The sequence below is a fragment of the Marmota monax genome, unplaced genomic scaffold (genome assembly GCF_021218885.2).
Source record: "Marmota monax isolate L192 unplaced genomic scaffold, Marmota_monax_Labrador192_F-V1.1 WCK01_AAM20220418_F8-fsc00115, whole genome shotgun sequence".
NCBI classification, from domain to species: Eukaryota; Metazoa; Chordata; class Mammalia; order Rodentia; family Sciuridae; genus Marmota; species Marmota monax.
In genome coordinates this window covers 1,025,714-1,041,064 of record NW_026694419.1, presented here as the reverse complement: position 1 = coordinate 1,041,064, position 15,351 = coordinate 1,025,714, and the positions used below count along the sequence as shown (strand labels likewise).

General features: G+C 43.5%; 1 pseudogene; it reads right to left on the bottom strand.

Moving 5' to 3' along the window:
* LOC124109580 (casein kinase I-like) overlaps positions 1 to 15,132 on the bottom strand; it is a 43,906-nt pseudogene extending 28,774 nt beyond the window's left edge.
* Between the last annotated feature and the right edge of the window lie 219 nt (positions 15,133 to 15,351).

Below are 15,351 nucleotides of genomic sequence, written 5' to 3'. Positions count from 1 at the left end.
ACTATGAGTCAACCTCTTTATATCAGAGAAAACATTCGGCATTTGTTTTTTGGGGATTGGCTGACTTCACTTAGCATTATCTTCTTCAACGCCATCCATTTACTGCAAATGCCATGATTTTGTTCTTTTTTATTGCTGAGTAAAATTCCACTGTGTATATATGCCACATTTTTATTATCTGTTCATCCACTGAAGGACATCTAGGTTAGCTCCACAATTTACCTATTGTGAATTGTGCTGCTATAAACATTGATGTGGCTGTGTCCCTGTAGTATGCTGTTTTTAAGTCCTTTGGGTATAGTCCAAGGAGAGGAATAGCTGGGTCAAATGGTGGTTGCATTCCCAGTTTTCCAAGGAATCTCCATACTGCTTTCCAAATTGGCTTCACCAATTTGCAGTCCCACCAGCAATATATGAGTGTACCCTTTTCCCCACATCCTCACCAACATTTATTGCTGCTTGTATTCATAATAGCTGCCATTCTGACTGGAGTGAGATGATATCTTAGCATAGTTTTGATTTGCATTTCTCTGATTGCTAGAGATGATGAGCATTTTTTCATATATTTGTTGATTGATTGTATATCCTCTTCTGAGAAGTGTCTGTTCAGGTCCTTAGCCCATTTGTTGATTGGGTTATTTGTTTTTTCAGTGCTTAGCTTTTGAGTTCTTTATATTCCCTAGAGATTAGTGCTTTATCTGATGTATGAGGGGTAAAGATTTGTTCCCAGGATGTAGGCTCTCTGTTCACCTCACAGATTGTTTCTTTTGCTGAGAAGAAACTTTTTAGTTTGATTCCATCCCAATTATTGATTCTTGGTTTTAATTCTTGCACTATAGGAATCTCATTAAGGAAGTTGGGGCCTAATTCCACGTGATGAAGATTAAGGCCTACATTTTCTTCTATTAGACGCAGAGTCTCTGGTTTAATTCCTAGGTCCTTGATTCATTTTGAGTTAAGTTTTGAGCATGGTGAGAGATAGAGGTTTAATTTCATTTTGATGCATATGGATTTCCAGTTTTCCCAGCACCATTTGTTGAAGATGCTATCTTTTCTCCAGTGCATGTTAATATATGACAATTGTAATTTTGTGGGTTAGTCTCTGTGTCTTCTATTCTGCATCATTGGTCTACTGGCCTGTTTTGGTGCCAGTACCATGCTGTTTTTGTTACTATTGCTCTGTAGTATAGTTTAAAGTCTGGTAGAGCGATACCACCTGCTTCACTCTTCCTGCTTAGGATTGCTTTAGCTATTCTGGGTCTCTTATTTTTCCAGATGAATTTCATGATTGCTTTTTCTATTTCTATGAGGAATGACATTGGTAGCTTGATCAGAATTGAATTAAATTTGTATAGTGCTTTTGGTAGTATGGTCATTTTGATAATATTAATTCTGCCTATCCAAGAGCAAGGTAGATCCTTCCATCTTCTAACATCTTCTTGGATTTCTTTCTTTAGGGTTCTGTAGTTTTCATTGTATAGATCTTTCATCTGTTTTGTTAAGTTGATTCCCAAGTATCTTATTTTTTTTTTTGAGGATATTGTGAATAGGGTAGTTTTCCTCATTTCCTTCTCAGAGGATTTGTCACTGATATATAGAAATGCCTTTGATTTATGGGTGTTGATTTTTGTATCCTGCTACTTTGCTGAATTCATTTACTAGTTCTAGAAGTTTTCTGATGGAGTTTTTTGGGGTAGTCTAGGTAGAGGAATAATATTGTCAGCAAATAGAGCTAATTTTTAAGTTCTTCTTTTCCTATACATATATCTTTAATTTCTTTTGTCTGTTTAATTGCTCTGGCTACTCTTTCATGAGCTATGTTGAATAGAAGTGGTGAAAGAGGGCATCCCTGTCTTGTTCCAGATTTTAGAGGGAATGCCATCAGTTTTTCTCCATTTAGAATGAGGTTGGCCTGAGGCTTACCATAGATAGCCTTTACAATGTTGAGATATGTTCCTGTTATCCCTAGTTTTTCTAGTGTTTGAATATAAAGGGGTGCTGTATTTTGTCAAATGCTTTTTCTGTGTCTATCAAGATGATCATATGGTTCTTATTTTAAGTCTATTGATATGATGAATTACATTTATTGATTTCCATATGTTGAACCAACCTTGCATTTCTGGGAGGAATCCCACTTGATCATGGTGCACAATCTTTTTGAAATGTCTTTATATTTAATTTGCCAGAATTTTATTGAGAATTTTTACATCTATGTTCATTAGAGATATTGGTCTGAAGTTTTCTTTCTTTGAAGTGTCTTTGTGTGGTTTTGGAATCAGGGTGATATTGGCCTCATAGAATGAGTTTGGAAGTGCTCCCTCTTTTTCTATTTCCTAAAATAAATTGAAGAGTATTGGTATTAGTTCTTCTTTAAACGTCTTGTAGAACACGGCTGTGTATCCATCTGGTCCTGGCCTTTTCTTCATTGGTAATCTTTTGATGGCTTCTTCTATTTCCTCATTTGATATTGGTCTGTTTACGCTGTGTATATCTTCCTGACTCCATCTAAGCAGATCATATGACTTATGGAATTTATTGATGCCCTCAATGTCTTATTTTATTGATGCCTTCAATGTCTTATTTTATTGGAGTATAAGGCTTCAGAATAATTTCTAATTATCTTCTGTATTTCTGTAGTATCTGTTGTGATATTGCCTTTTTCATCCCATATGCTGGTAATTTGAGTTCTCTCTCTCCTTCTCTTTGTTAACATGGCTAAGGGTCTGTCAATTTTATTTATTTTTTCAAAGAACTAACTTTTAGTTTTGTCAAATTTTCAATTGTTTTTTTTTGGTTTTGTTTTGTTTTGATTTCATTGACTTCAGCTCTAATTATTTCTTGACCTCTGCTTTTGCTGCTGATTTGTTCATCTTTTTTCTAGGGCTTTGAGATGTAGTATGAGGTCATTTATTTATTGATTTTTTTCTTCTTTTAAGGAATGAACTCCATGCAATGAATTTTTCTCTTAGTACTGCTTCTATAGTGTCCCAGAGATTTCAATATGTTGTGTCTATGTTCTCATTTACTTCTAAAATTTTTTTCATCTCCTCCTTGATATCTTCTGTGACCCATTGTTCATTCAGTAGAATATTGTTCAGTCTCCATTTGATGCAGAATTTTTTATTCTTTATTTTATTGTTAATTTCCAATTTAATTCCATTATGATCTGATAAAATGCAAGCTAGTATCTCTACTTTCTTATATTTGCTAAGAGTTGCTTTGTGGCATAGTATATCATCTATTTTAGAGAAGGACCCATATGCTGCTGAGAAGAAAGTATTTCTGCTTGATGCTGGTTGAAATATTCTGTATATGTCCATTAAGTCTAAGTTATTAATTGTGTTATTGAGCTCTATAGTTTCTTTATTCAAATTTTGTTTGGAAGACCTATCTAGTGGTGAGAGAGGTATGTTAAAGTCCCCAAAGATTATTGTGTTGTGGTCAATTTGACTCTTGAACTTGAGAAGAGTTTGTTTGATGAACACAGCTGCACCACTGTTTGGAGCATATATATTTATGATTGTTATGCCCTGTTAGAGTATGCTTCTCTTGAGCAGTATGTAATGTCCATCTTTATCCCTTTTGATTAAATTTGGCTTGACGTCTGGTTTATTTGATATAAGTATAGAAACCCCTGCTTGCTTCCACAGTCCATATGAGTGGTATAATTTTTCCCAGCCTTTAACCTTCAGTCTGTGTATGTCTTTTCCTATCAAATGAGTCTCCTGTAGGCAGAATATTGTTGGATCTTTTTTAAATCCAATATGCTAGCCTATGTCTTTTAATGGGTGACTATTGAGACATGATTTGTGTTTCCAGCCATATTTGTTTATTTTTGTTATTTAATTTGACTTGGTTTTCCTTTTTGATTAGTTTTTCCTTTATTGTACTACCTCCCTCTGCTGATTTACATTGTTGTTTTTCATTTCCTCTTCATGAAATATTTTGCCAAGGATGTTTTTTTGCACAGGTTTTCTAGCTATAAATTCTTTTAACTTTTGTTTATTGTGGGAGATTTTTATTTCACCTTCAAATCTGAAGCTTAATTTTGCTGGATATAAGATTCTTGGTTGGTACCCATTATCTTTCAGGGCTTGAAATATGTTGTTCTAGGATCTTCTAGCTTTCAGGGTCTGTGTTGAAAAATCTGCCATTATCCTAATTAGTTTATCCCTGTATGTAATCTGTTTCCTTTCTCTTGTGGCTTTTAAAATTCTCTCCTTATTCTATATGTTGGGCATTTTCATTATAATAGGTCTAGGTGTGGATCTGTTGTGATTTTTCACATTTGTCATCCTGTAGGCTTCTTAGATTTGGATTTCCATTTCATTCTTCATTTCTGGAAAGTTTTCTGATATTATTTCATTGAACAAATTGCTCATTCCTCTGATTTGGAACTCTATGCCTTTCTCTATCTCACTAACTCTTAAATTTGGTCTTTTTATGCTATCCCATATTTCTTGGATGTTCTGTTTGTACCATTTTTGCTGTGCTGTTTTGTTCTTTTCAAGATGATATACTTTCTCTTCGTTGTCTGATGTCCAATCTTCTAAATGGTCTACTCTGTTGGTGATGCTCTCCTTTGAGTTTTTAATTTTGTCTATTATTTCTTTCATTTCAAGGATTTCTGTTTGGTTGTTTTGTATTACCTCTATCTCCCTGTTGGGGTGATCTTTTGCTTCTTGGATTTGTTTATGTAGCTCATTGTCAAAGTGATCTTTCACTGCATGTATTTGTTTTCTAAAGTCTTCTTTGAGAGCCCAAAAAATTTTATTCATGTATATCCTGAAATCTTTATCTGACTTTTTTTCTGCTATAACTGTCAATTCTTCTACTGATGTGTTGTCTTGAATTGTTTGTGGTACTTTCTTCCCTTGTCTTTTCATGTTGCTCATGTTTCTTTCTTTCTAGCTCTATGGGACTGATGTATTATTGTTTTTACCCTACAGATTTGTAGTGCTCTTGTATGGTTCCAAGATCCCTCCTTTGTTGGAAAGGACAATGTTAACAGATCCCAATATCAACAGTTCATCATCTATGAACAAATTATTGTTATTAAGACATTTATAGTTAGTCTCAATGTCCAGAAATGTTGGATTCAATTATTATTTAAAATATAATCAGTAATTTCATAAAAGGTGCACATTTTCTGATGGTGGAAAGTGAACTGGGTTTCAGGCGTAGGAGCATATACTAAGGGGAAAAGATGTGAGGGTATGGGTTTAATATAACTTAGGGCTGCGACCCACCGGCAGAAGAGGAGCCCTGCACCGGCAAGGTAGAGGAAACTGTGACCACGCACAGAGCAGGCCCAGCGGCCTGCTGAGGGGCAGAGCCGCCCCCCACCCCCCGTGCCTGCCAAGTAGGTGGAACTGTGACCACCGACAGAAAAGGCCCAGTGGCCCGCAGCGGGACAGAGCTTCCAATCACTCCTGCAAGGTAGGCGGGCCTGCGACCCACCGGCAGAAGAGGAGCAGCGGCCTGCTGAGAGGCAGAGCCGCCCCCTCCCCCTGCGCCGGCGGCAAGGTAGAGGGAACTGTGACCACGCACAGAGCAGGCCCAGCGGCCTGCTGAGGGGCAGAGCCGCCCCCCACCCCCCGCGCCTGCCAGGTAGGTGGAACTGTGAACACCGAAAGAAAAGGCCCAGTGGCCCGCGGCGGGACAGAGCTTCCAATCACTCCTGCAAGGTAGGCGGGCCTGCGACCCACTGGCAGAAGAGAAGCAGCGGCCTGCTGAGAGGCAGAGCCGCCCCCTCCCCCTGCACCGGCAAGGTAGAGGGAACTGTGACCACGCACAGAGCAGGCCCAGTGGCCTGCTGAGGGGCAGAGCCGCCCCCCACCCCCCGCGCCTGCCAGGTAGGTGGAACTGTGAACACCGACAGAAAAGGCCCAGTGGCCCGCGGCGGGACAGAGCTTCCAATCACTCCTGCAAGGTAGGCGGGCCTGCGACCCACCGGCAGAAGAGGAGCAGCGGCCTGCTGAGAGGCAGAGCCGCCCCCTCCCCCTGCACTGGCAAGGTAGAGGGAACTGTGACCACGCACAGAGCAGGCCCAGCGGCCTGCTGGGGGGCAGAGCCATCCCACACCCCCCGCGCCTGCCAGGTAGGTGGAACTGTGAACACCGACAGAAAAGGCCCAGTGGCCCGCGGCGGGACAGAGCTTCCAATCACTCCTGCAAGGTAGGCGGGCCTGCGACCCACCGGCAGAAGAGGAGCAGCGGCCTGCTGAGAGGCTGAGCCGCCCCCTCCCCCTGCGACGGCAAAGTAGAGGGAACTGTGACCACGCACAGAGCAGGCCCAGCGGCCTGCTGAGGGGCAGAGCCGCCCCCCACCCCCCGCGCCTGCCAGGTAGGTGGAACTGTGAACACCGAAAGAAAAGGCCCAGTGGCCCGCGGCGGGACAGAGCTTCCAATCACTCCTGCAAGGTAGGCGGGCCTGCGACCCACTGGCAGAAGAGAAGCAGCGGCCTGCTGAGAGGCAGAGCCGCCCCCTCCCCCTGCACCGGCAAGGTAGAGGGAACTGTGACCACGCACAGAGCAGGCCCAGTGGCCTGCTGAGGGGCAGAGCCGCCCCCCACCCCCCGCGCCTGCCAGGTAGGTGGAACTGTGAACACCGAAAGAAAAGGCCCAGTGGCCCGCGGCGGGACAGAGCTTCCAATCACTCCTGCAAGGTAGGCGGGCCTGCGACCCACCGGCAGAAGAGGAGCAGCGGCCTGCTGAGAGGCAGAGCCGCCCCCTCCCCCTGCACTGGCAAGGTAGAGGGAACTGTGACCACGCACAGAGCAGGCCCAGCGGCCTGCTGGGGGGCAGAGCCATCCCACACCCCCCGCGCCTGCCAGGTAGGTGGAACTGTGAACACCGACAGAAAAGGCCCAGTGGCCCGCGGCGGGACAGAGCTTCCAATCACTCCTGCAAGGTAGGCGGGCCTGCGACCCACCGGCAGAAGAGGAGCAGCGGCCTGCTGAGAGGCTGAGCCGCCCCCTCCCCCTGCGACGGCAAAGTAGAGGGAACTGTGACCACGCACAGAGCAGGCCCAGCGGCCTGCTGAGGGGCAGAGCCGCCCCCCACCCCCCGCGCCTGCCAGGTAGGTGGAACTGTGAACACCGAAAGAAAAGGCCCAGTGGCCCGCGGCGGGACAGAGCTTCCAATCACTCCTGCAAGGTAGGCGGGCCTGCGACCCACTGGCAGAAGAGAAGCAGCGGCCTGCTGAGAGGCAGAGCCGCCCCCTCCCCCTGCACCGGCAAGGTAGAGGGAACTGTGACCACGCACAGAGCAGGCCCAGTGGCCTGCTGAGGGGCAGAGCCGCCCCCCACCCCCCGCGCCTGCCAGGTAGGTGGAACTGTGAACACCGACAGAAAAGGCCCAGTGGCCCGCGGCGGGACAGAGCTTCCAATCACTCCTGCAAGGTAGGCGGGCCTGCGACCCACCGGCAGAAGAGGAGCAGCGGCCTGCTGAGAGGCAGAGCCGCCCCCTCCCCCTGCACTGGCAAGGTAGAGGGAACTGTGACCACGCACAGAGCAGGCCCAGCGGCCTGCTGGGGGGCAGAGCCATCCCACACCCCCCGCGCCTGCCAGGTAGGTGGAACTGTGAACACCGACAGAAAAGGCCCAGTGGCCCGCGGCGGGACAGAGCTTCCAATCACTCCTGCAAGGTAGGCGGGCCTGCGACCCACCGGCAGAAGAGGAGCAGCGGCCTGCTGAGAGGCTGAGCCGCCCCCTCCCCCTGCGACGGCAAAGTAGAGGGAACTGTGACCACGCACAGAGTAGGCCCAGCGGCCTGCTGAGGGGCAGAGCCGCCCCCCACCCCCCGCGCCTGCCAGGTAGGTGGAACTGTGACCACCGACAGAAAAGGCCCAGTGGCCTGGGGCGGGACAGAGCTTCCAATCACTCCTGCAAGGTAGGCGGGCCTGCGACCCACCGGCAGAAGAGGAGCAGCGGCCTGCTGAGAGGCAGAGCCGCCCCCTCCCCCTGCACTGGCAAGGTAGAGGAAACTGTGACCATGCACAGAGCAGGCCCAGCGGCCTGCTGAGGGGCAGAGCCGCCCCCCACCCCCCGCGCCTGCCAGGTAGGCGGAACTGTGACCACTGACAGAAAAGGCCCAGTGGCCCGCGGAGGGGCAGAGCTTCCAATCACTCCTGCAAGGTAGGCGGGCCTGCGACCCACCGGCAGAAGAGGAGCAGCGGCCTGCTGAGAGGCAGAGCCGCCCCCTCCCCCCCGCGCCTGCAAGGTAGACGGAACTGTGACGACCATCAGAGCAGGCCAGACCTGCAACCGAGAGACAGAACAGGCCCAGTGGCCTGAGGAAGGGTAGAGCCGCCCTCTCCCCCGCGCCTGCAAGGTAGGCGGACCTGCGACCCACTGGCAGTACAGCCCCAGAGGCCTGCAGAGGGGCAGTGCCGCTGCCTGCGCCTGCAAAGTAGACAGAACTGTGACCACCGACAGAACAAGCCTAGCGGCCCGCAGAGGTACAGAGCTGCCACCCGCGCCTGCAAGGTCGGCAGACCTGCTACCGACCGGCAGAGCAGGCCCAGCGGCCTGCCGGCGTGGTAGGCACATTGCCCCAATTGGAGGAGGGGCAGAGCCGCCGCCCGCGCCTGCGAGGGAGACTTTGCAACTATACAAGACCAATATAAATATATAGGGGGAAAATTCAATAGCACAACAGTTTCACCAAGTAGAAAGGAACGCGAACAGTATGAAGAGACAAGGAAAGAAAGGACCACAAGCATTGCAGGTCAACTCAACGTTAAAAGAGGTAATAGCTGCAGCAGATGGAATGTCAGATAAAGAATTCAGGATATACATGCTTCAGATGATCTGGAGTCTCAAGGAAGACATCAGACAGCAAAATCAGACAATGAAAGATCACTTCAACAATGAATTACATAAACAAATCCAAGAAGCAAAAGATCAACTATACAGGGAAATAGAGGTTATAAAAAACAAACAAACAGAAATCCTAGAAATGCAGGAAGCAATAAGCCAACTTAAAAACTCAATTGAGAATACTACCAGCAGAGTAGAACACTTAGAAGACAGAACATCAGATAATGAAGATAAAGTATTTCAACTTGAAAAGAACATAGACAGCTCAGAAAGACTGTTAAGAAACCATGAGCAGAACATCCAAGAAATATGGGATAACATTAAGAGACCAAATTTAAAAGTCATTGGGATACAGGAAGGGACAGAGTTTCAAACCAAAGGAATGAGCAATCTATTCAATGAAATAATACGAGAAAACTTCCCAGACTTGAAGAATGAGACAGAACCCCAAATCCTAGAAGCCTACAGGATGCCGAATGTGCAAAATCATAAGAGACCCACACCTAGACACATTATAATGAAGATGCCCAACATACAGAATAAGGAGAGAATTTTAAAAGCTACAAGAGAAAGGAAGCAGATCACATTTAGGGGTAAGCCAATCAGGATAACAGCTGATCTTTCAACACAGACTCTGAAAGCTAGAAGATCCTGGAATAACATATTTCAAACACTGAAAGAAAATGGGTTCCAACCAAGAATTGTGTTTCCAGCAAAATTAAGCTTCAGGATGGAAGATGAAATTAAAACCTTCCACGATAAACAAAAGTTAAAAGAATTTGCAGCTAGAAAACCATCTCTTCAAAACATCCTTGGCAAAACATTACAGGAAGAGGAAATGGAAAATAACAATGAAAACCAACAGTGGGAGGTAGGACACTAAAGGGGGAAAATAATCAAAGAGGAAAACAAACCATGTTTAGTAACATGAATAAACAAATATGGCTGGAAGAACAACCCATATCTCAATAATAACCCTAAATGTTAATGGCTTAAACTCACCAATCAAGAGACACAGGCTAGTAGAATGGATCACAAAACAAGACCCAACAATATGCTGCCTACAGGAGATGCATTTGATAGGAAAAGACATACATAGGCTGAAGGTGAAAGGTTGGGAAAAATCATATCACTCATATGGACTTCGGAAACAAGCAGGAGTATCCATACTCATATCAAATAAAATAGATTTCAAGCCAAAGTTAATCAAAAGGGATAAAGAGGGACACTACATACTGCTTAAGGGAACCATACACCAACAAGTCATAACAATCATAAATATATATGCCCCAAACAATGGTGCAGCTATGTTCATCAAACAAACTCTTCTCAATTTCAAGAGTCTAATAGACCACCATAAAATAATCATGGGAGACTTCAACACACCTCTATCACCACTGGACAGATCTTCCAAACAAAAGTTGAATAAGGAAACTATAGAACTCAATAACACAATTAGTAACCTAGACTTAATTGACATATATAGAATATACCACCCAACATCAAGCAGTTACACTTTTTTCTCAGCAGCACATGGATCCTTCTCAAAAATAGATCATATATTATGTCACAGGGCAACTCTTAGACAATATAAAGGAGTAGAGATAATACCATGCATCCTATCTGATCATAATGGAATGGAACTGAAAATCAACAATAAAAGAAGGAAGGAAAAAGAATACATCACTTGGAGAATGAACAATAGGTTACTGAATGATCAATGGGTTATAGAGGACATCAAGGAAGAAATTAAAAAATTCTTAGAGATTAATGAAAACACAGACACAACATATCGGAATCTATGGGACACATTGAAAGCAGTTCTAAGAGGAAAATTCATTGCTTGGAGTTCATTCCTTAAAAAAAGAAAAAACCAACAAATAAATGATCTCATACTTCATCTCAAAATCCTAGAAAAAGAAGAGCAAAACAACAGCAAAAGAAGTAGAAGGCAAGAAATAATTAAAATCAGAGCTGAAATTAATGAAATCGAAACAAAAGAAACAATTGAAAAAATTGACAAAACTAAAAGTTGGTTCTTTGAAAAAATAAACAAAATCGACAGACCCTTAGCCATGCTAGCGAAGAGAAGAAGAGAGAGAACTCAAATTACTAACATACGGGATGAAAGAGGCAATATCACAACAGACACTTCAGAAATACAGAAGATAATCAAAAATTATTTTGAATCCTTATACTCCAATAAATTAGAAGATAGTGAAGGCATAGATAAATTTCTTAAGTCATATGATCTGCCCAGATTGAGTCAGGAGGATATAGACAACCTAAACAGACCAATATCAATTGAGGAAATAGAAGAAACCATCAAAAGACTACCAACTAAGAAAAGCCCAGGACCGGATGGGTATACAGCAGAGTTTTACAAAACCTTTAAAGAGGAACTAATACCAATACTTTTCAAGCTACTTCGGGAAATAGAAAAAGAGGGAGAACTTCCAAATTCATTCTACGAGGCCAACATCTCCCTGATACCTAAACCAGAAAAAGACACTTCAAAGAAAGAAAACTACAGACCAATATCTCTAATGAACCTAGATGCAAAAATCCTCAATAAAATTCTGGCCACTCGGATACAAAAACATATCAAAAAAATTGTGCACCATGATCAAGTAGGATTCATCCCTGGGATGCAAGACTGGTTCAATATACGGAAATCAATAAATGTTATTCACCACATCAATAGACTTAAAAATAAGAACCATATGATCATCTCGATAGATGCGGAAAAAGCATTCGACAAAGTACAGCATCCCTTTATGTTCAAAACTCTAGAAAAACTAGGGATAACAGGAACATACCTCAATATTGTAAAAGAAATCTGTGCTAAGCCTCAGGCTAGCATCATTCTGAATGGAGAAAAATTGAAGGCATTCCCTCTAAAATCTGGAACAAGACAGGGATGCCCTCTCTCACCACTTCTGTTCAACATAGTTCTCGAAACACTGGCCAGAGCAATTAGACAGATGAAAGAAATTAAAGGCATCAAAACAGGAAAAGAAGAACTTAAATTATCACTATTTGCAGTTGACATGATTCTATACCTAGCAGACCCAAAAGGCTCTGCAAAGAAACTATTAGAGCTAATAAATGAATTCAGCAAAGTGGCAGGATATAAAATCAACACACATAAATCAAAGGCATTCCTGTATATCAGCGACAAATCCTCTGAAATGGAAATGAGGACAACCACTCCATTCACAATATCTTCAAAAAAAATAAAATACTTGGGAATCAACCTAACAAAAGAGGTGAAAGACTTATACAATGAAAACTACAGAACCCTAAAGAGAGAAATAGAAGAAGATCTTAGAAGATGGAAAAATATACCCTGTTCATGGATAGGCAGAACTAACATCATCAAAATGGCGATATTACCAAAAGTTCTCTATAGGTTTAATGCAATGCCAATCAAAATCCCAACAGCATTTCTTGTAGAAATAGAGAAAGCAATCATGAAATTCATATGGAAAAATAAAAGACCCAGAATAGCAAAAACAATGCTAAGCAGGAAGTGTGAATCAGGCGGTATAGCGATACCAGACTTCAAACTATACTACAGAGCAATAGTAACAAAAACAGCATGGTACTGGTACCAAAACAGGCGGGTGGACCAATGGTACACAATAGAGGACACAGAAACCAATCCACAAAACTACAACTACCTTATATTTGATAAAGGGCTAAAAGCATGCAATGGAGGAAGGATAGCATCTTCAACAAATGGTGCTGGGAAAACTGGAAATCCATATGCAACAAAATGAAACTGAATCCCTTTCTCTCGCCATGCACAAAAGTGAATTCAAAATGGATCAAGGAGCTTGATATCAAATCAGAGACACGCCGTCTGATAGAAGAAAAAGTTGGCTACGATCTATATACTGTGGGTTCGGGCTCCAAATTCCTCAATAGGACACCCATAGCACAAAAGTTAATAACTAGAATCAACAAATGGGACTTACTCAAACTAAAAAGTTTTTTCTCAGCAAAAGATACAATAAGAGAGGTAAATAGAGAGCCTACATCCTGGGAACAAATCTTTACTCCTCACACTTCAGATAGAGCCCTAATATCCAGAGTATACAAAGAACTCAAAAAATTAGACAATAAGAGAACAAACAACCCAATCAACAAATGGGCCAAGGACCTGAACAGACACTTCTCAGAGGAGGACATACAATCAATCAACAAGTACATGAAAAAATGCTCACCATCTCTAGCAGTCAGAGAAATGCAAATCAAAACCACCCTAAGATACCATCTCACTCTAGTTAGATTGGCAGCCATTATGAAGTCAAACAACAACAAGTGCTGGCGAGGATGTGGGGAAAAGGGTACACTTGTACATTGCTGGTGGGACTGCAAATTGGTGCAGCCAATTTGGAAAGCAGTATGGAGATTTCTTGGAAAGCTGGGAATGGAGCCTCCATTTGACCCAGCTATTCCCCTTCTCGGTCTATTCCCTTAAGACCTAAAAAGAGCATGCTACAGGGACACTGCTACATCGATGTTCATAGCAGCACAATTCACAATAGCAAGACTGTGGAACCAACCTAGATGCCCTTCAATGGATGAATGGATAAAAAAAAAATGTGGCATTTATACACAATGGAGTATTACTCTGCATTAAAAAATGACAAAATCATAGAATTTACAGGGAAATGGATGGCATTAGAGCAGATTATGCTAAGTGAAGCTAGCCAATCCCTAAAAAACAAATGCCAAATGTCTTCTTTGATATAAGGAGAGTAACTAAGAACAGAGTAGGGTCGAAGAGCATGAGAAGAAGATTAACATTAAACAGGGATGAGAGGTGGGAGGGAAAGGGAGAGAGAAGGGAAAGTGCATGGAAATGGAAGGAGACCCTCAGGGTTATACAAAAGTACATACAAGAGGAAGTGAGGGGAAGGGGAAAAATAATATAAGGGGGACAAACGAATGTCAGTAGAGGGGGCAGAGAGAGAAGAGGGGAGGGGAGGGCAGGGGAGGGGAGGGGAGGGGGGATAGTAGAGGATAGGAAAGGCAGCAGAATACAACAGACACTAGTATGGCAATATGTAAATCAATGGATGTGTAACTGATGTGATTCTGCAATCTGTATATGGGGTAAAAATGGGAGCTCATAACCCACTTGAATCAAATTGTGAAATATGATATATCAAGAACTATGTAATGTTTTGAACAGCCAACCATAAAAAATTAAAAAAATATATATAACTTAGGAAATTTGGAGAACTCTAATGAAGAGGGTTAGTAGCAGGGGAATAGACAGAAGGTAATTTAGGGTAGACAAGTACGTGGGAGGACAGTAGATTACATAAAACCAAACACACATATGTATTTAGAAAATTAGAGGATGTTAAAACAGTAAAATTTGGAGGGTGAAAGAAGAAGAAAGAGAAGAAGAAAATAAAGGAAAAGAAAGAAAGAAAAAAAAAAGAAGAAAAAAGGGAAAAGGGGAGGGCCTTATGCAATTTCTCTATATTATATTGTTTAGGTGACTCAGTTCTCAAAGTTCTATTTCATGTACAGTTCTTGGTTTTACATATGTTGGGGTTGTGAGGGCCAAAGGTAGAGGAGAAATAAAGAAGGGAAAAAAAAGTACTCTTAGAATTCCGTTTCTTTTCTGCTTCTCTTCCAGTAGGTGGAGTTGTCTATTTTAAGCATGGAGTCTCTGTCCTCAGGGTGGTGTAGGTAACCAGGGTGAGAAAACTTGAGCCCCCTCTCCTGCCTGGAGCTTCCCCGATGGATCCTAGTCTTTCTGTTTTGTTCCCCCTCTCTTGCTTATCAGATCCCAACTATGGGACCTTGCCCTCAGGTTCGAACCAGATGGACAGTGCCCTGGTCGCACTGCACTCCACTTCAGCTGAGAGTGGTTTTTGTGCTGGGTAGTCAGTGAGCTGAGTAATCACAGCTAGGGAGGGGGGAAGGAGAAGAAGTTGGAAACCAGGTACCTGTTCAAACGGAGATCCACACTGATAGCCACCCCCACCAAAAATGGCAAGAAAGGTTTTCCAAGATGGAGTCATTCTGCTTCCAGCGCCAGGGTGTCTGGCGAGGTGGCGGGAGCTGGGATGGCTTTGTGCTGTGGCTAGATTGCAGTCGTGTGGCCTGCAGAGCAGAGCTGAACGTTGCTTGAGAGCTGTGTGCGCTAGAACTGCAGGCTTTGGGTTTGGAGTCTTACTGGAACACAGAGGCTCTGATTTCTGTGCAAGTAATCGCAGCTCTGGTGTTTTCTGTGAAAATCTGCTGTCTAGGGGTCCTGTCGCAGGTTCTGAGATGTTGCATTCCATCTAGGTGAGACCTTGTGGAGATGCTGCCTAACTGCTTCCTTGATTTCATTCCACACAGCAGCCAGAAACAGTACCTCCTCTAGGCTGCCATCTTGGATTCTCCTGCATTTCTTTAATTGCTAGAGATGTTGAACGTTTTTTCTTATATTTGTTCACCATTCATATTTCTTCCATAGTGAAGTGTCTGTTCAGTTCCTTTGCCCCTTTATTGATAGGGTT